This window comes from Barbus barbus (genome assembly GCF_936440315.1).
Source record: "Barbus barbus genome assembly, chromosome: 3".
In the NCBI taxonomy this organism is placed as follows: Eukaryota; Metazoa; Chordata; class Actinopteri; order Cypriniformes; family Cyprinidae; genus Barbus; species Barbus barbus.
Genome location: NC_136731.1, coordinates 40,230,684 through 40,256,439, shown reverse-complemented (window position 1 = coordinate 40,256,439; position 25,756 = coordinate 40,230,684).

Sequence of the window (25,756 nt, the reverse complement as noted above, 5' to 3'; positions counted from 1 at the left end):
GTTTTCAGGCCTTTGGCATGAAAGTCTCATCCATTTTTCCCTTAGTGAGCTTCATTAAAACATATCGCGAGTCAATTTCATGTATATTTTACCTTGTTTTACTCTATTGCTATACTAATTTTGAGTTATTATGACTCTAGAGTAACAAAGGATCAAGTGTCTAGTTTCAAACAACACCAGATTTTTAAATATAGACCTTAGGGTTCAAGAGCTACAGACATTTTTATTTGGTTATATCGTTTTTTACAAAATGCTCAAAAATAGGGGCGCAGGGTAACAGGTTAAGGTTTAACATTTCAAACATTTTCATTTTTAGTTTCTATACGCACCATGAGTGACAATTTTTAAACTACATTTTATAGAATTTTAGAGTTGTGTAAATATAAATATTTTTTAAATATATAAATATTATTTTTAAAAAAACAGCAAACACTCGCCCAGCTTTAAAGAATCGAAAATATATGAAAATGTAAAATATATAAACAAGTATGCATTTGAGCACGTAATTCCATTCATTTCATAGTTTTGGTGAATTATTATTCAAACAAAAAGTGGGAAATAGTCAAAATAAGTTGGTGTGAGCAAACTTTAGACTGGTATTGTAGGGTTAAAGGGCCGTCAGTGTCGTGTCTGTCCTCACCTGTAACCACGCTGCTCAGGGCATTTTTCAACATCCACCATTTGTCCTTGCATTCAGAAATGAAACTTTACGTGTTCTTAAGGTGACTCTTAAACACGTAGGATGATGCAAAAGCCCTAGGGTTTTCAAAAGTCCTCTGAGGAGCCAAGTCTGCAATTAGACCTTCATTGAGGAAACGCATAAATAACAGGGACCCGGGAATCTAGAGACATAACAGTGATTAATAGAACCATTAATTCAGGCAGATTTTCATCCCAAAACCTTACTCATCTTTTCCCTAATAATGGGTAATTACAATCTATGGATATTGTCAAAGGTGGAGAGCAGATTAAATGGTTTTTCTTGAAGAAATTACAGCATTAGTTTTACAGTAGTTTCAGAGGTGAAGCGAATCCAAGGATGCAGTTTTAATTAAGAACGTGGTACTTAAATTGGTGTTAAAATTTCACATTTTAATTTTATTTTATTTTGAATTTATCATGATAGGAATTGCATTCATGATTTAAGCTTGAACTCATTACATGCAACTATTTTTTTTTTATTTGTGTTAATTTCATCTTCTAAATAAATACTGTTTTATTTAGTTAGTTAGTTTACATGCCTGTTTTTTTATGATGTTAGGAAGTGCAAATATGATTTCAACCCATTACATAGAATTGTTACAATTTATTACAAAAATAATAATAAATAAATAAAAAGATAAGCCATGCTTTTTTATAATGTTGGTATTTAAAGGTTTAACATTTTAAAACATTTCTTAATTTCTGTCCAGGCAGTGAGTGACAGTATTTAAACAAAATTATACAGACAAAGCAACATGTATTTTCTGTACGGTTCTTGTAGCACGATTAAAAAATAAATAAAATCACAATTTTTCATATAACCCAATAGCTGTCTGGTGCAGTTTTCCAAGAGGACCAGACACAGATAATATTAATGGTGTTTGTTCCAGATGTGCGGCGCAGATAGCGATCCAGAGGGTAATTGACAAACAGATCGATGGCCTTGAATCTGTTTGTCTGCCACTGAAACGACCTGCGCTCTGTGAAGCGTCCCGCTGCATTCTGGACGTCCACCACAGGATAGCAGTGTCGGCTCAGTTTTGACGTTCACTCGCTCACCCCACCCCCACATTTCACTCCCTCTTCCTCCTCCTCCTCCTTAGAAATGCATTATTTATTTCCTGCTGGAAACACATCCTCTTTGTTTAAATATTCATGAGGCTGTGAAACTTCTGCAGGTGGTCACATTACCTGTCCTTCTGTGTGTCTTACACTAGGGGGCTAAGAAGACCGTCAAGTGTGTGTTGCTATCTGCTTAAATGTGATATTTCAAGGTCAACTGCATCGCTTACTGTCATAGCAAACTGGTAACAGGTATCTGTGCCTTAAAACAGTGCTTTTGTATGAGGGGAAATGAACAGCCTCCAGAGCCTTTTCAGGTCATTGTTGAGAGTCAGACAGCTTCTCCACAGCATTGGCCTTGAGTCCCACAGATAGCCAGGCGTGTTAATAATAATACGGCGAGTCCACGGCAGGTTTGTTCTTGAGTTTAATAGATGAGCGTGGTCAGATGTTTAAAAACGCTTATCAGCTTGCTACTCAAAGACCTCTCAGAAGACACAAGCAACGGGAAGCCCTTTAGATAAGAGCGAGAGCGAGATATTGCTGCTGGAAGTATGAGGAGGAGGAGATTATTGTTGTAGTTGTGATAGTTTGAGGTCACAACAATGGCGTGTCTTTATTTTGTATTAGCTGCTGATTTCAGCACACAGTAGCCACTTCATTCTAAAACTAAAGCTATCACTTTAATAACTTCCCCTAATGAGTCGTGAACAAGAATATGTAACGTTATGGGTTCAGTATTATGTTAAATGTTTTTTTTACTTATCTGTTGCAAATTAGTAGTAGTAATAATAATAATAATTATTATTATTAAATATTATTGTTTATATTTAATGTTTAAATAGTAAACACAGTTTTTAATGTTATATTTTAATTTGTTAATAATAGTATATTTCTGAAAGCAAAAATTACGAAAAATTACATTGTTTAAATACATATTTTGTCTTATAATATGTATAATGTGCTATATGTGTGTGTAACACATAGTATAATGTATATGTACGTGAATATGTGTAAACAAATATATTTATTATTAGTGTGTGTGTGTGTGTGTGTGTGTGTGTATATATTGTGTGTATATATATATATATATGTGTGTGTGTGTGTGTGTGTGTGTGTGTGTGTGTGTGTGTGTGAGAGTGTGTGTGTAATGTTTATAGGGTTTCCTATAAAAAGACAATTTATACAGCTTTGTTACTTAAAAAAAAACTGTTATGTGTTTTGAGTCAATTATTAAACTGAATCTATGAATGGGTAAAAAATATTTTCTGTTAATACATCTCAAATGCTGAAAATTGATCATTTATTATTATTATTATACTTTTTTTTGTAAATTTTGTCTTGCTTTCACCTACTAATATTTCAATTTAGTTTTCAGAATTCCACAGATTTTCCTCCTCAGTGCAGATTTTGTGTTTGTCAATATTAATAAAAGTTAATGACGTCTTACCAGTGTATTCCTAAGTGCAGTGTAAAAACATGTTGAGAAACTGTCTCTCTCAGGTTTGGCTGCAGAAGCGAGTCGAGTGGCCTGTCTGAAACACTGACTGACAGGGAAACAGACATGACTCAGACACAACTGTAGGTAAATGAGAGCTGGGTGAGAGCGATCAGATTGTCCAGTCAGTTGTTGTGGTTCTGCCAGGTCACATAAACAGAAATCACAGTTGTGCTTGTCATTAATTGTGTATAATCATATAAATGTGCGCAGGCCAAAATACATTGTGTCATCATAAATACATCAGCGGTGTTTTATAAGGCCCTGACTCAGGGGCTCGCCACCAGAGCAAATCAATATATGTCAGCTTTTTACAGAATACATCATTTGCATAATGTAAAACTTGTGAGACAGGAGTATTAAGACAGGAAAGGCTGTTGTGAAATTGGCCTGAGTGCAAACCACTGGATGAATGGCCATGCTAACATTCGTCATCCTCCAGCACAAGCCCACACACACACACACACACACAGCCCACCATGATTTACCTCGGTGTCTGAGGCCGCACCATAATGCCACATTGTTCTGCCATTAGCTCCTCAACAGCCTCTAAACTTAATTTCCCTGATTTGTGTCAAAGCGCCGACAAGCTTCACCATCGATTAAAGTGTCACGGGAGGCTTCTCACACCCGTAAGGGACCTGTGTGTGTGTGTGTCACCGGTTGAGTAAATATATATGAGATAAGGCTGAATAAAAATGGTTATATGTGGTCTTAAGATCCTAAAATATTTCAAACATTTTGTTAATTATTTTAGAATTATTATGCATGCAGCTTTTATGTTCTCATATTAATTGATTGGAAGATTTATACTTGAAATTCATTTGCTACACTGCGGGAGCATTCAAAATGAACATATAAAGGCAAAAGAGTGATTAAGATGGTAAATGGTGACCAATCACAAGGCCTAAAATATTCACTCCCTTATATCTGGCTTGCACACTTTCCTATGCCATTTAAACCATCTTTCTGCTCTTTATTTCCCGTCTTTTATATAAGTTAAAAAAAATATATAATTCAAAGTTGAGACCAAGACGACGAGAATGGTGTGATTTCATATACAGCACCTATATAGAAGAAATGCTGTTGTAATTCCTAACCTAGTGATTTGTGGGAAAATGCATTATGTATAAAATACAATGTTTACAGCAAGATTATAGTAGAGGTTCACATTTCAAGGCTGAAAACACACTAATACAGAAACTAGGAACAGAGCACGGAAGCAACAACAACAATGGGAAACGGTCGCAAGCACTGGTCTCTCGTCTTGACATGTCTGAAGGGTTATACAGGAAGTGAGCTCTTGATGAGCCAGTGAAAACAGGACATCCAGTTAAACTTCATCCAACAGGGAGGCTCCTGAAAAACACAACATGTATTAAGAATCAAAATGCTGATGAGGATAACATGATGGGATAATTCAGAGACGGACAGAGAGACTTGAGATTATTTCAGAAGATGAAAGCCTTTGGGTGGTTTACATGTGTTGGAAGGAGACACGTGTTAGTAGATACAGACCAGTGTGACCTGTCAGACCTTTGACCTCCATGCTTTCACCTGTGACCTCAGCTGACCTCTCGCCCTCCACCCGCTCGCTTCGAGTGGAGCAGTGCAGTGCGAGGGTGAGGTGGGGTTTAGACTTCTACAGTATAGATATTCTCACAGACTCATATCATCAACCACAGCTGTTCACTGAGAAAAAACCTGATCGTTTCACTTGCAAACATAGTTTTCTTGCATTATTGGTTTATTGATTTGCATGTAAACCCTTGAACTGGGTTATTACTCTGCTGTACAAAGGCAAAGCTACTGCAATGCTAAAATGAATAATAATGTATGTTAAAATAGTTATATAGCAAAAAAAAAAAAAAAAATGTTTTTTTAAAAATTAGATGATAATGATGATGATTATTATTATTATAAAATGTTTGTAATGTAAAATGTCATGTGTATTTTTCCTGTTTAAACTTTTTTGAATTTTAAAATTAAAATTTGCATTAATTTTATTTAAATACATGAATAATAATCAATTATATAATTCTGTTACATTTAAACAACAACAATAATGATGATGACTATTATTATTATTATTATTATTATTATATTTTAAAATGTATGTAGTGTAGTCTATTTATGTGTATTTTTTCTGTTTAAATTTATTTTGAATGTAAAAATTCAATTTTGAATGAATCTTATTTAAATATATAATAAATTATATAATTTTATATTACATTTAAACAACAAATACAAATTATAATAATACATTATTTCAAAATTCATTCTAAATACTGATCGGACGTCATCACCATCAGTCAAAAAACAATTCATATTTGCAGCCCTATTTTTCTATTTAGGTTTCTACATCTTTTAATCGTCAGTAGAATAAAAAAAAAAATCCAAATAGTTTTTTTTACACATTTAAAATAGATTGGATTTTTTAAAATTATATTATTATTATTATTAATATTTAGCATTAAAAAACTATGGAAAACCCTGAGACCTGTTTTCTTGCAGATGTTGCCACATTTTATCTTTGCATTGCAGTACAATAACCTGAGTTTTGATGGTTATTAGTATTTTGCTGTACATTCAGTACAAACACACTCGAGTGATTCATGAGGGGTACATGTTGTTGTGGCAGAAGTCTTTATCGGGTTCATAGCGAGAATAAGTGCTAGTGTTGGAAAATAGTTTTGCGTGTGTGTAGCAGCAGAACTGGGTCGTTTGATGATAAACTCGGTGTTACCGTGTAAATCTGTTGTCAGTCTACAGCTTCATTCAGCAGCAAAATTAATGTGTAAATATGCTGGCTCATATCTCGCCGCTGTTACATCACGGCGGGACTTTGGGGGTCTGTTTGTGTGCGTGTGGGTGAGATTTATTCGGCTTGTACTCTGGTGCTTCATTATTGCCGAGCATCCGAGTACGCGGGATCTCCAAACAATTTATGACAGACACCTTTATTGGCCCCTGTAAAATAAAAGCGAGGAGAAAAAAAAGATTAATCATCTCTCTCTCCATCTATCATTCGGGCCCCGGAACGCCCCATTAAAAAGGGCCGCGGTTTTACAGCGTTTTAAACGGGCATATGTCTGGTCACCATTGGCATTCAGCTGTGAGGCCAGCTTTAGGACCCTGCGCTCCAGCTCAGCTATCTAAATGAAAGGTTGGCGGGGTTGGCAGCTTTGCCCATCTGGATTTATACCATTGCGCATTGTTTAATTGTGCCACTAAATAATGCCCATGTATTATTTAATAGGCTGTTATTGGGTTTTTAATTGGCAGGCCAGGAGGCACTTCAGTCTCAGAGAGTGCATTAAAAAACACGGGAATCGGCCCGGTTATCTGCGTTAACTGGGGAGGTGGGTTTGTGTCGAGGTGTCAGGTGTGTGTGTGCTCTGCAGGGGTTTCAATTTCCACTGTAATATGGCTATTTGTTTAGACTATTTCCAGTGGTCGTAATGCTGCTGAAATATGGTTTGCATTGAAAACATTAATACGAGTGCCGTCCAATAGCCTATGTGAATGTGCATTTGAAGATATCCCGTAAAATGCTTCTACATAAAAAAATAAAAATTAAAGTCTCTTCAAATTACCATATGGGAACACCACACGATTTAATAAACTCCTTTTTCTTGTTTATTGTGGTATTTATTTATAACTCCATAAAAAAAGAAGTGTATAGGTTACATTCAGCAAAATTGCGCTGAAATTTTTATTTATTATTTTTATTTTATTTTTAAATGAATGCATAATCTACTTCAACATTGATGCTATAACATGGCAGATTTGAACTTTTTCAATTTCACCAGTTTCGTAACATCAAAATCACGGCAGCTATGTTTATTTTGAAGTATCACATCAGAAACGAGCGATGGAAACGCCGAATTTCAAAAAAGAAAAATATACCTTAATTCGCAAAAAAAAAGATTTTACACTCACTTGAGATGGTTTTTGACTTGTGTGAAAAAGATTTGTAAATAATGGAAGATGGAAACACATTTACCGAATAAATTCGTCCATGCGCATCAAAAACGTTGCGCGATGGGACGGCATAATTTGACTAACCAGCGGACCGATCTTGTTGGACAGCATCTGTAATGTTGTTCTGGTCATTCTGAGATGCCTGAGCAAAGTCTGTCGTCAAAGTATTTCTGTATAATTACTGTCTTACACGACTGCGTTCCCAAACAGCAGGCATCAGCCTCTACAAGTAATTTATTATATATGAACATTATTAGGCTATATTAGATGGCTTCTCCTACTTTCTTAGTGATATTTAGTGGCAGTTTATCAGGAAGTGACGATTTTTGTTCTCTTTGACTCCTTGTATGGAAACAGTGCTTATTCGCAAAAGTTAAATTCGCAACATAGCTACAGGCTGCACCCGAAATCGCAGCCTTCCCTACATTATAGGATGCAGTATGTGAACAGAGTAGTAGGTTCGAATTAAAACGGTAAACAAAAAGTCCCTGGATGACCTACTATTTCTGGTGAGAATCTTAAATGCGCACGAAATGGATACTTTAATTTCCCATGAGGCCACGTGAGAGGATTTGCGAATGGCGGTGAAGTAACGCAACTGGTGCAGTAGGTCACGTGACAAAGAGAACATGACGAATGTAGTGCATCTGTGCGGCCACTAAAAGAAGTACATACTCGGAAAGTATGTGATTTCGGACGCAGCCATCGGTTAAGCCTCAATCAGTAGAGGGCGCTATGCTGATTCAACTCAAAGGGAGCAATCAGATTAGCCTCATGTTTACCGCAAACGTTTCTGCACAGTTTTACAGTTGCTGCGTGTCTTAATATTTGATATAAAGTCCTAAAATGGCTTTTTGCAGCAGATATTGCAATCATTATAACCTTGGATCATACTAAACATAATGATAAGGAAAGTGCTTATCTTTTTGCCACTAATCTTATTGCTAAATTTGTAGTCAGTATTGTGTGGTTTTCACATCATAACAAATGTCCTTCATATATTCAGCAACTGGTTGGAGGTCAGAGTGTTTATTTGATGAATCCCAGTCAATATCAAGTAATGAGTTTTGTGGATATGTTGAATGAAGTGTGAACAACAATTTCAGCGTTTAAGGTCGGTTTTGTAGCATTGTGTTTCTAAACTACCGCTGCTGAATCTTCAGCGCCATGGAAAAAGAAATCATATTTGTGAATCATGAGTTGTGAATGTAGTTTGCTATGTCTATATAGCATGCAATGCAATATAAAGACAGTGCATCATGAAATAATGGCATAACGCATCTTTCTATTGAGTTGTCCTTATGAACTGTGCATAGTGTAGACTGATTCACGAACAAATGACTCTTGTGAAGGGGTTCTTTTTTCAGACACATAACCAGTGTAGCAAAATAACTTAATGAATGAACTGGATTTTATAACGAATAGTTAAAAAGAAATGATAATTTTCTGCATCAACAACAGAAGCAGCCACTTTGAGAGAGATCTGCAATGAAAGACTAGACATTAAGAAAACAAGTCAACATGCACACTTAGACTCACAGAAGCGGAGGACAAAGATAATTACACATACTGTATATACACCGAGTTGTCAGTGAGGTTCACACATGCACACACACAATCCCTGATTAATTGGACCACTCATGCTGGCACACCACTTGATTTGCACACCTACTCAACCCCCAACACACACGCATACATAGTGTGCTGTCAGCATCTGAGGCTCTGATTTACATAAACCCACTCAGGGGACTAACGGCATCGTCTCTAATTGAGCTTCAAGTCAATCAGAGGCTAGTCAGGGGACGTGAAGTGATTTAACATCACGGTTAGACGCAACCACAGACTTACACGCTTTAAAATAGCACTGTTTATCAGCACAGGAGCAAATGATCTTCAAAATGTCAACTAAATAATATCAGCTTGTTTCATTTAAAAAAGGATAAACCGAATAAAAACTTGAGTTTTGTGAGATATAGAGAAGAGACTTTATTTAGTAATTTGGAAATTTGCTTCCTTTAATGAAATTTGTGAACGAAAGAAAAACAAATTTTTTTAGTTGGTCTTTTATAGTTCAGTAGTAAAAACTAAAACTATATATTATGAAAACTATATATATATTAGTGCTGTCAAACGATTAATCGTGATTAATCGCATCCAAAATAAAAGTTTGTTTACATAATATATGAGTGTGTACTGTGTTTATTTATTATATATGTAAATACAAACACATGTGTATATATTTAAGAAATATTTTATGTTTATATATTATATATATTTATATATAATACAAAATATAAAGGTATATACATGTAAATATTTTCAAAATATATACTGAGTGTGTGTATTTATATATATATATATATATATACATAATAAATAAACACATACATATATTATACATACACGCACACAAAATTCAATTTATGTATATTATTATGTATATAAATTGAATTAATTACTACATTAAATAGATTTTGTTTTAATCTAAACATTTATTATTTAACAGAATTAATATAATTTTATATTTTCTCCAATTAAAGAGTATTTAATATAGAAAATACACACACACACACACACACACACACACACACACTTTACTGTCACAGTAGCTTTGTGTAGCGTCTCAAAGGAGATAGACTTCTGTGGGAGACTGTTAAGGTTTACTGAATGTGGTGTGTGTGTGTGAGACGTCTTGAACTTTTTAGCTAGGCTGTATAATTCCCCTGTGTGTCTGCACAGCCATATGATACAATATTTAGACAGTAGGCAGCGTATGTCTTTTTGTAACACTAGACACTAAAAATGTGCCCTTTACAACTCTAGTTAAAATTAATGAGCTGGTTAAATGTCTTCAGGTATAAACTGTAAAAGTGTGTGTAAGTGTGTGTGGAGTGAGATGAAGTGGGTGAGAGGGGAGGTATGGAGACAATGGCGTCTGCGCGCTCCTCTCTTTGACGTTCCTCTCACTCCCTTCTTTCACGGAAGCTCATCTATCCTTCCCGCGGGGGTCACCCGGAGGTCACCGACATGGAAGGGTAACTGCAAGGTTACGAGCCCGTCTCTCTACCGGGGTACAAATAAACCCTTAGCACTCACAGCATATGGGCGCTCAAATGTCTGAATCATTTTAAACAACCCCCCCCCCACCCACCGAAAAAATGCTTTCCATAACAATAAATCACTTGGAAATCGTTTTCGGCCCGGGCAATTACCATATTTCACTCATAATTGTACAACTCCTATGGTCAGATAATTGTGGGCACTCTCAGTCGGGCCGTCTTCCTGTCTGTTGTGCTTCCCCCGAACCCAAACGCAGAGTCCCGACTCTCCCCGCCTTCTCGCGCTCATCACTTAGACCAGGTAAACCCGTGGCGTTCAATACATACACAATATCTGCGTGTAACATGAACACCGCTGGCGTCACGATTAGGCCGTCTGGAGACTCGCTGCGCCGCCTGTCCGTCAAATTGCCGCAGGGTCCCACTCTGAGGAGCGCAATTGATTTAAGAGAGCCCTCTAGGTCCAGTGTGCATTTTCATCAAAACAGCAAAATCGATGCTAAGCAGATTTAGATCTTCGTCGCTGGCTATATTTCAGCTAGTGCCCTCACTAATGCTGACGTGTCCGAGGCGGCCATTATTACCCGCCATTAGCATTACTGTCGCCGCTGTTACAAATTCAGCTGTTCCACCCAATTTAAATTCAGCTGAGGGAAGTGTATGTGAGAGAGAGAGAGAAGCAGAGGGGAGGTAGTCAGGTTTGGACGGGGAAGACGGAGGTATGTGAGCTGCACAGGAGGAAGCGTGAGGGATGACGACATTAGCATATAGCGTGGGCTAATGCGGCGGCTCAAGGACACGAGTGGTCCTCGTCCACGTGAACTGGATATTTTGAGTTGTTGTGATGTAGTGAATTGGCATTTCTGTAGGTTGAATTAATCTGAAATATTTACATTTTTGTTGGGTGACGCACAGAGTTACGAATCTGTCAAAATACTGTAGCTGCATATGCCATCGATGATTGCTGCTAAAATAAGGCCCGGATTCACAGACAGGGTTTAGACTGAACCAGGATTAGGCCATAGTTCAATTAGGACATTTAAGTAGTTTTTATAAACATGCTTAGAAAAAAAACATAACTGGTGTGCATCTTGAGACACAACAAAGTCACTACTGCCACCCAAAAAAAAAAAAAAAATGTTATATGTATGTATATATATATATTATGTTTGACAGCAATTTTTTAAAGTAAATTTATAGTATCTGTTTCTCATTACAATGCAATCATTCCAAAATTCACTTGTAACATTTAAAGTCATTGATTTTAATGTTTGCCGTAAATAATTTATAATAACAACATAGTATAGAATTATAAGTAGCGAGTTTTAAAATTGGCCACAACATGAACATAATCACTGGTATTGCCCAGGATTTTTAGGATCAGTGCATCACTTTTTCTATTAAATACTGATTTGGCAAGCAATTTCCAGCACTTTCAAGACATACAATGTTAATTTATTATGATTTACTATTGTCAGCATTCATACAGACATAAATTTAAACAAACAGTATGATTCATAAAGCTGTTAAACTACTTCAAGAACATGATGTATACATTTATTGTAACTTTACAGGAGTAGCAATAACTGTAGGAACTATTATATTTATATCTGAAACTGAGGTTACCACAGTCATTTTTGTTAGGGTTTTCTACACAGACCTAATATTGAGGCTGGAAAATGACTTTCAAGGGATGTTTATCTCTGAAAATGAGCCCTTTTGTGATGGTGCTTATGAGAGATTGTAAAGAGGAAAGTTATATTGGCTGAGATATTACATGCAGTCTGTTATATATATATGTGACTTGCAAAGTCATTGCAGGTTGTGCTCCATTGCTTCGACAGCAGAAAAGAAAATCCTATTCATGCTCTGAAACTGAAATATGGTACATTTGTGTGCGTGTACAGTATGTGTGTTAACAGGATGTGATTTACAGTTCAGGAGAGGATGTGGAAACCCCCCTCCTTCATACTAGCCTCTTTGTACCCTCATTTTTACAGATCAGATCTGATCCCCTCCTTCAATCCCACTTAAGGTTTGCCTTCTTTTTCATCCTTGATCCCTGAGCCTCCTCCTTATCACTTTATACCATTCCTTCTCTCCTGTTTTCACTCTCCCTTCACTTTTTTAATTTCAAACCCAGCCCTGGGGTTAGTACTCTTATCTTTCTCTTTCGGTCTGTCTCTATCCGTCTTCCAGCAGCCTTTAGTTGGCTAGTTGTCGTCTCACAGGAAGTGCGAGGCAGGGCCGTGACCCCTGGATGAACTCTGCTGGTGAGGTGAAACAGAAGGCTGCGGGGGGGAGTGCAGTCGCCAGGTTGCTCGTTAGGGACATGTGATCCGGCTGATGGGGCCACCCCACACACATCTCTCCTCATTAATGGAGGTGGCTGCTGTCTCACACACACACACACACAAAACGCCGCCAGAGGAAACGCTGCATAGGGAGGCAAATATTCGGGTGAGAAGAGGGAGGTGATTTGTAGTTAACAACATGGCAAAAGATTTGTATAACAAAAAAGAGAGGATGTGCAAAGGAACAAAACGAAAGTGAAAAATAAACAGCCGTAGTGCTGTAATGCTAAAATATCCGTTCTAAACATTTAAATGTATGCATGTGGAAGACGCTCAATGCAAATGTGTTTGCAAATATGTAGTAGTATATTAAAATGTATCGGTGCTGCTACTGTTTTGAAGTTAATATTTTCATTTATATTCCATTTAAATCCTAAAATAAATTCAGTATTGAATTTATTATTATAAAGAATTTATTCACTATCATTCATTATTTTGTTTATTCTCTTTATTATCAATAATAATAATAATAATAATAATAATAATAATAATAATATAACTATTATGAATTATAAAAGTTATATATAATTGAGAATAAATATTATATATAAATATTATATAAATAACTTTTTATTAGGAATTATTTATTATTCAATTTATGTATTTGAATTTATTATCATAATTACTACTAATTTTGTTGTTGATGTTGTTATTATTAATAAGTTGTTTATTTTTTGTTTTTTGTTTTTTCTGAAATTATTTAATTTAACAATTATAATTTTTATGATTAATAGCAACAATAATAATATTTTCCATGCTTAAATGTGAAATCACACAAAACCATTACATCTGAAAGTTTTATAGTCTGTGATATTTTATCATTTTAAGGAAAACCCTACATTACAATTATGTGATAACTTTGTTATTACTATTGTTTTTGTTATTATGAATAGTAATAATAATAATCATAAAATAACAATACTACTACTACTACTACTAATTATTATTATTAATAATCTATATTTATTTATTGTTTACAATTTGTTACCATTGATTATTTTAATGTATCATAATTATCGATGTTAAATCACAACACAATTACTTGTGAGTTTTACCATCTGTTTGATATTACTGTCGTTTTGCTTGTGCGAGAAAAAACCCTACATTACAATTGTGATAACTTGCTATAAATCGTGACTTTAGCATATGACGTAGAGATAATTTCCAGAAGTGAGTAATTGTATTAAAGGTACAAAACCCCCATTTTTTGCCATCTAAAATAATCAAGTTAATATACTTTGTATGTAGCAAAGAGTTAAATTGGTGCCTTTGAAAATGACCATACTGTACGTAACAGATCTTAATTGGGAAATTTAATTCATTAGGAAGGGTGTCCCCAGGATGCAGCCATGAGGAATTGTGGGATGTCAAAAAAGGACATTAGTCTCTTCTAATGGAAACAGAAAACCAAATCATTCCACACTCTGAGTTTAAATGAAGTGTCCATGTAATCAGATTGAAGGAGAGGTCACTTGGTCTCCCCTCTCTGAGCTTGATCGATAATTATACAGGTCGGACTACTGATGGCTACGGGAGAATACAGACGGCCCCCGGTTTTCCATTACAAAAGTAGTTTACAGATGGAAAAACTTTAGTTTTTTGGGCCTTTTCTACAAAATATTACTCGAATCAACATATTAACAGCAGTTTTTCATCAGATGTTTAGTCAAATGTACTCAAACAGTAGTGAATTGAAACTTTTCTGCTTTAGAAAAGTTAGAAAGCCGTTTAACTGCTATTCTGTGATTTTAACACAAATCAATTGATCATAAAATCAGTGAGTCATACACACATATTAAACATGCCCATTTGTATTTAATCCAGTATTTCACCAGTGGCTTTCGCAGAAGTCGGGTTTTTCCTACAGAATTAACATATGTGTGATGAAATGAAGTGTAATGCGCTGTGAATGTGCTGAACGTGTGTAAACGGGCTGATGGGCTTTGCTTCATAGTGTTTGAGTAGAAGCTGTACACACGTTCACAAACTGTGTTTTAGCCAGACATAAGAAATGGGGGGGGCGGAGAATGTGAAAGAAAGAGAATTGGAGTTTAGCCAAGCTTGCTACGTTTGATCGGGACGCTGAAAAGAATTTACGGCCTGGCGGATTGGGTGTCGCTTGGAAAGAGAGTGTGTGTGTGTGTGAGAGAAAAAAGCTCCCCTCTGACCATACTCGGCACTGGGCCGAGAGCTCCCTAAATCTCTGCCTACAGATTTATGGTCATCCCATTCACACGAGTTACCAGAAACACAATCACTATCACAATCACCATCAGCCTACACACACACAGAGCAGCCAGCTGATGCTGAGCTCGCCTCAGCTGAATCAACTATTCAGGAGGAATTAAAAAAGCACACACAAACACACTAAATCACTCCGACTCACACACTCACTCACACACACACACTCGCGCCATGTGTGGTTGGAAGAGAGAATCAGGAACGCATGAAAAGAGGATCAGGACTGAAACGGAGCATTTCTATCCAAATTACTCCATTTTATTTATTGCAGCAATTACTCTCAGACGTCTGTGTGCCTCTTCATTTGAAACGATTGTAAAAATACATCAATAGTGGCTCAAAGACCAGAGGCAGTCTCTCTCAGATCAGCTGCTGAACAGACATCGCTCACCTGGCACAAGAGTCGGCCCACTGATCTTTGAGAGGCCGTGTTTATTATTTTTTTTATTTTTTTTTTACCGTGTTTTTACCATGTTACGCTGTGTACTGTAGAGGCGTTATTAAGTGTGTTAGATAATTGCAAAAATAATATAAATATAGAGGAAATAAGCATGCACAATTAAATACTGAATATTGGCTGATATTAAGTAATGTTTAATATCATCCGATATCAAATATAGTACTGATATATCATACATCCCTATTCTTATATCTTTTTATATCTAAAATGTAAGTCTGAGCTGTTTCAAATGAAAGAGACTTGCACTGACTGTTTTTAAAATATATCAGTGCCCTTGTTTTGTCTCAAGATGCTCACCAGTAATGTTTTTTCTAAGGCATGTTTATAAAAATGACTTAAATGTCCTAATTGAACTATGGCCTAATCCTGGTTTAGACTAAGCCCTGTCTGTGAAACCAGGCCTATAAGTATTTTTTTAAGTAGCAGTTGTAAATCCAATGTAACATTTTTGCTATCTTAAAACAGCCCTTGCCAATTGTATTTTTTATTATACAGCCAATCAGTATAGCCAATCTAAACCATATTTTATTGTGTTTTTACTAACCCTAACCCTAACCCAAACGCTGCTTGCAGTGTAGAAATGGTGTAAGATCATTCATAATGGCATCAGATTTATCCTAAATGACTGAATTTACACAGTGTAACAGGAACGACACACTATTTAACAAGTACACATTTGTAGCAGTAAAATGTTATGCTTTTAATAATAGCTTATATTTGAATAAGTGTGAAGGTGACGTTGTCCACAGGGAATGCTTTCAGTGCAAAATGACCCAATCTGAGGTCAGAAGTCAGGCAGCTGTACTTCCTTTTGCTGGACAATGTCACATGTCTTTCCAGATCCTCTAATTGGCTCCCCACCGAGAACTGCCTCTCTCTTTCTCTCACACACACACACACACACACACACACACATGTTGGTTTTTGTGGTTTATGAGGACTCTCCATAGGCGTAATGGTTTTTATACTGAACGAACTGTGTGTGCTATTGCCCTACACCAACCCTACACCTAAACTTAGCCCTCACAGGAGACTTTGTGCATTTTTAGATTTTCAAAAAAACACCATTTAGTATGTTTTTAAGCCTTTTGAATTACGGGGACATAGGCAGTGTCCTCATAAACCACCTTCATATTGTAATACCTCTGTCATACCCATGTCATTATACAAATTTGTGTCCTCATAAACCACATAAACATGCACACCACACACAGACACAGAGAGAAACTGACACCTCTCCTGAACTCTGGGAAAACAGCCTCTAGCAGACATATTCAAAATGGCTGAGGGGAAAAGACAACAGCACAGCAACGAGATGCAAACTCTCCTTCCCCCATCTCGCCTTCAATACGTGATCGTAAATTCCTCTTCCTTTCTTTGCCTTCCTTTCTCTTGTGTTGTTTTTTTCTTTCTGTCACACAAACACACACCCATGCAAACTTGTAGACAAATTCTTGTTGGGATTGCTCTTTCACATCCCATTTATGATTAGCTTACCCTCCTGACAAACACTTTGTTGGCATTTTTAGATTTTAAATAAGACATTTTATATCCATTGAAGATGTTTTTCTTTGTACAAACATTGTCACAAGGAGATTTGGTATGTATTCATTCTTTAGAAAGCCACAGATTCATGTCTGATCATAAATAATCTGGAAGTTAATACGCGAGCGCATATATTTGGACCACACTGTGCAGTGATTTTGATATACATACAGTGCTCTCACTTTAAGCAGTATGTACTATATAGCAAATCTCCACTAATTCATTGTTATATCATCAAAAATATATACTACAGTATTTTTCGTCCAGCACAATTTTAAAGATTATATATACACTCTACTTGCATGCATACGGTATAATCACATAATCACATAACATAATCACATAATCACATCACATACTATATAGCAAGTCTTGGCTGTGAATGTTTATATATTGAAAAATGGGAACTGTATTATTGAATATCCCTATAGAAAGTTTACCCAACTTTATCTGTGTACATACTGTAAACTTATGTAAAGCAATATATATTATATAGCAAATCTCAACTGCTTGACCTTATTTTCTCACAACATTTAACTATATTATCGCCTAGCTCCTTATCTGAAGTTGTATATTTAAGTCCAACCTTATCCTCATGCATACAGTATACTTGTGTAGGGAGATATATTTATATATATATATATATATATATATATATATATATATATATATATATATATATATATATATATATATATATACATTCATACTGTGTATATATAGCAAAGTGCTGTATATAAAGTTGGTTATATGTTATATTCAACTTTATCTGCATACATAAAGTACACTCATGTAAAGCAATATAAGCTATATAGCCAATCTAAACTGACTTTTTAATTTGTTGCACATATTATCATCCATTTGGATATATTATTGTCTGAATTTATCTGCATTCATACAGTTTACGTGCGTAAAGCGATACATAATACTGTATAAACCAAATCATAACTGCTTGATTTTTCTTTTCATCACAAATTATAACTATATTATTAGTAAAGTATGGAGGACCTAGGACAGATCCTTGAGGTACTCCATACTTTACTGGTGATAATTGAGATGACTCCCCATTTAAATGAGCAAAGTGGTAGCGATCGGACAGGTAGGATCTAAACCATATAATTGCATGGATGATGTAAAGGTATTATAGAAGATGAACAGACAACCGCTCTCTGCAACATATCATCAAGTAGACCATTGTCATAGTTCATCCTTTTCTCCTTGGCACTCTCTTGTGTTTATGGGTGGTTGAAGCTAAAGATAAATAGTTTTCACACAGTGCAAACAGTAATAATAGTGCATTACAATTACAGCAGTGCTCTTGAAATCTTCTGTCCTCAAACAGGCAGTGTTGATGTTTTTATAGCTAAAGAGGGTTAGCTTCATTATCATTGTCTTGTTTCAGAACAGGGCATTCTAAAATGGAATAACACAGCATGTAGAATCACACTAAATCTTTTCTTTACATTTATTTTTAACAGTTTACGCCCAAATCCCTCAGTTCGGTTCAGGGGTTTAAAGATGTGGGGATGTATTTACACTCTGGGAACACTATGGATTCATTGTAATTTATACGTTTGGAGACGTTTTATTCCTCTTTGGATTTTGAAAGGGCCTTTGTGGAAAGTATGGCATGGAGAAATTAGCAGTGTGTGAAAAGAGAGCCTGGTTTTCCATAGTTTAAACAAAAAAAAGTTTAAATCAGCCTTAAATTACCAAGTGTGTGGAAACTCATTTGGCCAAGAACGGTTTTGGGTAGAGCCGGGCGTTGAAAGGACCAGAGCGGAAAGTTTTTCTCGGCGAGGCGTAATTAGCAACCCAAGACACAAACATTTCATCATGCTGTGCTGTTTCTTCTCCTCTGTCTGATTGACTCACTCTGTCTCTCTCTCATTTACACCGACACATGCTTTCCGTCCATTTTAAGAACACACCCAGAACCCGAAAGGAAAGTGCACAGCTTAATCCGTCTGTCTTTCTCTCGCACTTACTCCCTAGATGGTCATAAAGATGAAACGCCCAAATGTGAGGCCAGCTCTCGAAGCTTCATAATAGCATGTCATTTTGAGTCTGACACTGTTTGGCTAAGCCACTGCGCTAACCACTTTCTAACTTTGTATAACAAAGGGTGACGGGATAAAGTTAGTGAACCTTTGACAATTGTACACGTCAGTGTCTGTGCAATATTAAATATTGGGAATTGTTATGTATATGTATGCGTTGCTGTGATTCTTCTTCTCAGGAAAAATTTGGAAACAGAGCTTTTTATTTATTAGGCCTCGCTCACATCCGAGAAAAGCGTGAGAGAGAGAAAAGGAAGTGCTGTAATGTGTTTACGCATAGCAAAATTGTGACCACAAAAGTTGAAATCCACAAGTAAGGGAACGTTTATTGGGCCAAATTGTATGTTCAATGTGTTAATGAGATTATTATAGAAAAAAAAATTGCCTGTAAAAAAACAATGAATGGGTTTATGTGATTTATCTCGGGTATCCGTGATGACTTTATGTGTCTGTGTGGAAACAGTGTGAGCTTCTGCTAATGGCTTCATCAAAGCTAATGCACATATGAGACTTCCTCCTTCCTCTCGAGCAGCTCGATGAAGAGCAAGGTGAAAAATACGACGCGTGAGAGAGGAAAATCAGCTTTGACGAAGTGAGATGAGAAGTTCACAGCTGGGGTGAAAGACTCATGAAAAATACTCGTAAACAGACGTGAGCGTCAAGATGTCAGTGGCTGTAGCTCAGCGTAGACTAGCACAGATGTTGACCCCCCCCCTTCCCATCATAGGTGGGTAATTAGACCCAAATCACCACACTCTCAGGTGGAATCGCACCATTTCAAGGGGAGATGGCGGGGGGCTAACTGAATCATCCCATTTAATATGACCACGGAGTCTCGCTTTGTTTGCCTCCTTTTCTGGTTTTTATTTGTTGAGAGTGGTGACAGAAGGTGAGCTTGTTGAAGTTATTGTCTGAGTGCAGGTGGAAGTTTGTTTTTTGTCTGAGGGGTTTGGCTGATGTCCTTTTGAAGTCTGAGTTTAACTTCATGTAAATCGAATTAGCAATATGGATATCAAATGTTGAAACTGAAACCGACAAGGGCCATGTGGGTTTGGATTTTGTTTTCCCTTCATAATAAAAAGCTTAATTCAAAAACTGCATGTTGTGTTTACTTGTGCTATCTTTGATTAATATTTAAATTTGTTTGATGATCTGAAACATTAAAATGTGACAAACATGCAAAAAAATAAAAAATCAGGAAGGGGGCCAACACTTTTTCACACCACTGTATACATACACACACACATATATATATATATATAAATGTGTGCATGTATTTATAAAAAAAAAAACTCTAATATTGCTTTATTTGTGTTAACACAACCAGTTAAGTACAAAAAGCTGAAACACTTAGCCAAACACTTAACCATACTGTATATGGTCCCGTGAACACTCTCTTGTGCATGATACACATTCACAAAACTGTCTGTTCCTGAGGTCTGGAATATGTGTTTACATTAGTGAGAATCCACCCTAATGGGCCATCCATACCTTAAATGTGATCTCAGCTGAAGATTGTTGCTCTCCATGGTACCATGCATCAAGCTAACCCAGTAAAATACTGTCAGTCATTCAGCCGAGCTCTTATCAGCTCTAATGCCATTCAGAGAAGCCAGCATTCACAGTGTGCAGTGAATGTCCACGCTCTGTACTCCGAGTCACACGGGCTGACGCTTTCCAAACGCTTCACAAAAGGGTGCAGGCCGTATATCTTTGATTCAGTTTGGCTCTCAGCTGCATGACTCCAGAATGTTGTACCTCAGATATAAGCCAAAAGTAATCTGAGATCTCAAAGACGACTCAGTTCTTTGTTGAAGAGGAGCATTTATTAGCTTTTAGAAGGCGTTTCAGTAACATTTGGTTTATACAGAGGGATTGTAGTCTTTGCCTGCAGAATATTTTACCGTTCATTGATGTTGCTAATACCAGTTAAGTTAAGTTGGAGGAAAAAGATCTATCACTTGCCATACCTGCCTGGAGTCGGAGGATACACCCTTTCTTTTTCATTGTCAGCATTATAAATCACAAGACTGTTTGACTTCTGCATTATTGAACATTGTGAAAGAACAAGCGCCATACACGGTGACTTACAGAGATGTTTATATATAGACATGAAAGAAAAAGATAGTCGGTGTCTTTGATTGCCTTGTCGTCTTTAAACGTTGTATAAAAAGAGGGGAAATTACAAGAATTAAAAGTTGAGTGTAAAACAAAGTAAATTACTATAGTAACACCCATTTAGTACAAATACTTTTTGGGGAAGCAATTTTAATTTCCACTTTAAGTGTCATGTGTTTTTATATAATTGTAATATTTTCATGTATTAAAATCATTATGAAACCATTATCTAAATTAATCTGAGGCCAAAACAGAAAATACAGAAATTCCATACCTATATAATACATTTTAAAATGATAAATGTGAAGCAATATTAATTATGAATTTGAGGACACATATAGGCTTCACTAATAAACTTTAAATGAGAGAGGATCAGCAAAGATTTCCTGTGTCAAGAAACAAACTACACTTATTGCTATTCATAAATGATCTCCCTCACCAACAGGATTATATAGTCATATTGAATAAACAGACCTCACCAATTATAAAGTATAGCTGAGTCAGTGCGACTTGTGCTGATTTTAAGTTGTTGATGTCCGTTTCAAGGCGAGACCACACTTTGCAAACAACAGAAGCACTTTGCTCCTCCGGTGAAACGCGTACGAGGCGATCGACTTCTCTTCTCTTCTCTTCTCTTCTCTTCTCTTCTCTTCTCTTCTCTTCTCTTCTCTTCTCTTCTCTTCTCTTCTCTTCTCTTCTCTTCTCTTCTCTTCTCTTCTCTTCTCTTCTCTTCTCTTCTCTTCTCTTCTCTTCTCTTCTCTTCTCTCGAAGGCTGGGAAGACGAGCGCAGCAGACTCGAGACGCGCAGAAAGTTTTTCTGCAGTCGCTCGACGGCACTTTTTCGGGAAGGAGTAAAAAAAATCCTTGACATCAAGTCCCCTCATCCGCGGTCTCTCAGCGCCCCTCACGAGCCCCCCTGCTCACAGAAATCACGACTTCACTTCAACTCTCTGGCCTTCGGGTCCCTGTCTCTGTTTATGTTGGACACTGTCAAATCAGCAGGTTTAGGGCATTTACTGATATCGCACTACTTCGTTTCTTTTTCTTTCTTTTTTCTTGTTCTTTTCTATGTTAAAAGAGAAAATCGTCCGGCAAAAAAAGGACTGATAGCTAGGCTACGTATTAATTATGCACAAGATGTATTTCTTAGCTACTGTTCTTGATTTCCACTGATGCCGTTTTAGTGTTATTCCTAACCTATAAGTGCGAGCTTTTTAGAAAATGTGTTTTTATATTCATGTTGAACACTTTTTGAAAAAAACGTTTGACCACTCGCTTAAAAAAAAGAACTCTTAAAAATGTGAGTTGTTGTGAACTGTTTTTCTTAGGCCCCTTGTCCAGTTTAGGTCAAAATGTTTTCTGAAGGTGTCTTCTCTGGTTTTTTTTTTTTTTTTTGTTTATTGTCACATGACAACAAAATAGCTTCCCGCAAGGTTAAGCTACAGTCAATTTAATTTGATGGGAAACGTTCTTCAAATATAATTTTATTATTATTATTATTATTTTTTTTTTTTTTAAAGTGATCAATTGATTATTATTTATTTATTTTTTGCCAAACTACTTAAGCTGACGTTTTTCCAGGAACGTTATGCATTTTAACTTCTTCTCTTTTTCTTTTCTTTTTTTTACAGTCTGTTAAATGTTACACCTATATATTTTTTTACTTTATGCCCAACGAAAAACATTTTTTTTTAAATTAAAAATTAAAAACAAACAAATTTTTTGTTATAAATATGTTTTTTTTTTTACTGTAAATGACTGCTTAGCCTATGCTTGATCCAATATTCAAGAATGTACTTGTTTTGATAAAATAAAACGTTATGAATAATAATAAAGCATTTTACTGCTTTAGCAGATGATTGATTTGAACGGAGGCTATTGACCTCGAATCAATTCTCATTTAGATATGTAAATAAAATTCAGGATAATTTCGGAAAATAGTTTTTATCATCCTGTGTGACTTTGGAACAGCGTCAAACAAGCAATAATGGTATTTATATTTGCAAATGAACATATTCAGCAGTTAGGAGAATGACAAGTGTAAATTCTAGCCTCATTTCAACAAAAAATCCCGTGCCGTAAGTGCTTTGTCTGACGATAATTGAACGTTATGCACTCTCTATCGCCGTTTGGGCAATAATTAGCCAGTCTTTTAGTTTTATGAGACACACGTTTAAAGATAATTCCCACTATAAAGTAGACTGATCGGTTTTTATATCGTTTTTGCGCTTCTGTTATGCTTGATTTTTCACTTTGAGATAGTGAGGGTAAATACTTAAAATGATATCTCTCCTGTATGATAACCCTGATAGCAGTGATGGAGAAGCAATTACCTAAAGAAAGTTTGGGCTTCACGTTAGGCCTAGATCTATCTCTGCGGTGTCAATCTGTCTTGATGAAAGAGTGTAAAATTATAAAGTAATTCTGCACTTTGCAAATGTTTTTTTTTTCTTTCTTTTATCAACGTAAAAGTTTTTACATTTATCTGGCTTTCATACCGGTTTTGTGCTGTTTAACTGATGAACGATTTTATGTAGGTTATTTTTATTTTTTTTTTCACTATTTGAGCGGATTACAAACAAATTTAAAATACGTCACCAAAATAATTATCAATAAAACCATTAAAAATTATATATATAACGCATAGTTATTTGCATTAAAAGTAGGCCTATAAACGACGCATATTCAATTTTTAATCAAATTTTTTCATTATACCTCAAGCTCATTATCTATAAATCTGCAACAGTTGGAGCTTAGCAATCATTTAAAATAAAACTTGGCTTCAATGCCTGCTCTTACAGTAAACCGCACATAAATTAATGAGAATTTACAACGACTTGAGAGGAAAAGTTTTGACTGTAATTTATAGTGAAGGTGAGAAGATATCTCGAGGAACTGAGTGATCAAACACAGACAGTAGCCTACACGAGGCCTACTGTAATTCAGAAAGACTTATTTATAACGTCGTCGATCAGCAGCCCAAAAGATCCGGACGCGTGACATTTGTCGGAAACAATAAATCAACATCGTGTCTGGGTGATAATTAGGGAATATCAAAAAAGAAGAGCTAAGAGATGTCTGTCACTCCTGATGAATTGACATTCCAGATTTCTGAGGGCTGAAATATTTATGAGTCCCTAATGAAGCCGAAGGGTAAAATATGTTTTGGAGTGTGTTCATGGCGGAGCATCAACTTTGACTCAAACAAAGTCCCATTTTAAAATGTCGTCTTCTTTCTTCAGGAGATGGGGAATAATTAATTTCATCGATCTGTGGTTGATTTGTTAGCTCAGAGGTCGTCTGTTCACTAAAGCAGCGTGGTCTCTGAGGGGCTGATGCAGAACTGAATGAACAGCAGGTGGCGCAGGTGAGTCCGGAGCCTGTCGGTGTTGATGTCGGAGGACCTCAGCTCTGTAAAGCCACATGGATGTCGTCTTTCTCTCGGGAAATGACACTTGTGAGATTCTGGCTCAGTGAAAATAACAGCTACGGGTTTCAAAAGCGAACATCTAAGAGATTAGGCCTGTTCCATTTTCTTATCTGTTTATCGACTAGTAGAAGAAAAATCAAATTAAAGGTAAATTAGTCACATTTAGTCATATTTGATTTGTAATAGACGTCTTCTTTTGCTGGTGTGGTTTCATCTTTAACACATCATCAGGTTAAATCGCCTCTATTCTTAGACTGTGTGTGTCCGCATTTGGAGAAAAACACAGCCTAAGAGTGTAAATTAGGCGGTTTAAGGGCATGTAAATTAATTTTAATAAATCGGAACGTGAGGTTTTTGGGGTTATGGTGACGATGGCCATGAATGATGTTATTATTACTAGGCTACTACTATTATTAATAATCATCATCTTATTATTATTATATCATTTATTTATTTTTTACAGATAATAAAATATATTTTTGTTGTCAGATTTAAGTTGGCTACATATCTTGTGCAAATTATTTATTTAAATTAGGGTTTTGGAATAATGACCTTAATAATTTTCAGTTTAAAATATGAATTTATATAATATATAAACTTATGAAATTGTTATTTAATCGATGTATTTATAGTTGAATTTGAGTTGGTTTATAAATCATTCTTATCATTAGCCTTTTCTTATAAGCGCGAGAGTAACCTATAATGCTCGTGAGGTAAATTAATTCGAGGTTGTAAAACTGTTCTTCTCTTGCAACTATAGTTTTGCTAGAAAATCTTCTATAAAATGTTTTATTTAGTTTATATGAGTTTGTAAAATCACACTAAGTTGCTCTCGTTTTTGTTTCGTTTTAAATAAGTTGAATTAATTTAAATTTAAATAAGCATTCATTCATAAATAAGCATTCATTCATTCATTAAATAAGTTATTATATGTTTTAGGTTACATCAGGCGTTCGAGCGCGTTTCTGAGAACTTAGAATCATATTTCTAAACTATTTGGATCAATTTCTAGTCTAATTGCATTCCGGCACAGTTTATAGAATTATTTATGCTATTTGCATGTTACATTTTGCATGTGGATTACACACACACACACATACATATATATAGCCTACTATATAGTCTCTTTTTATTTATTTATTTTTGTAATACATAATTACAGACTATAGAAAAAATAAGCTCGTTCGCTTTTCTTTGCCATTTTACTTAAGGAATGTGCAGAAACAAATGCAACGTCTAAATT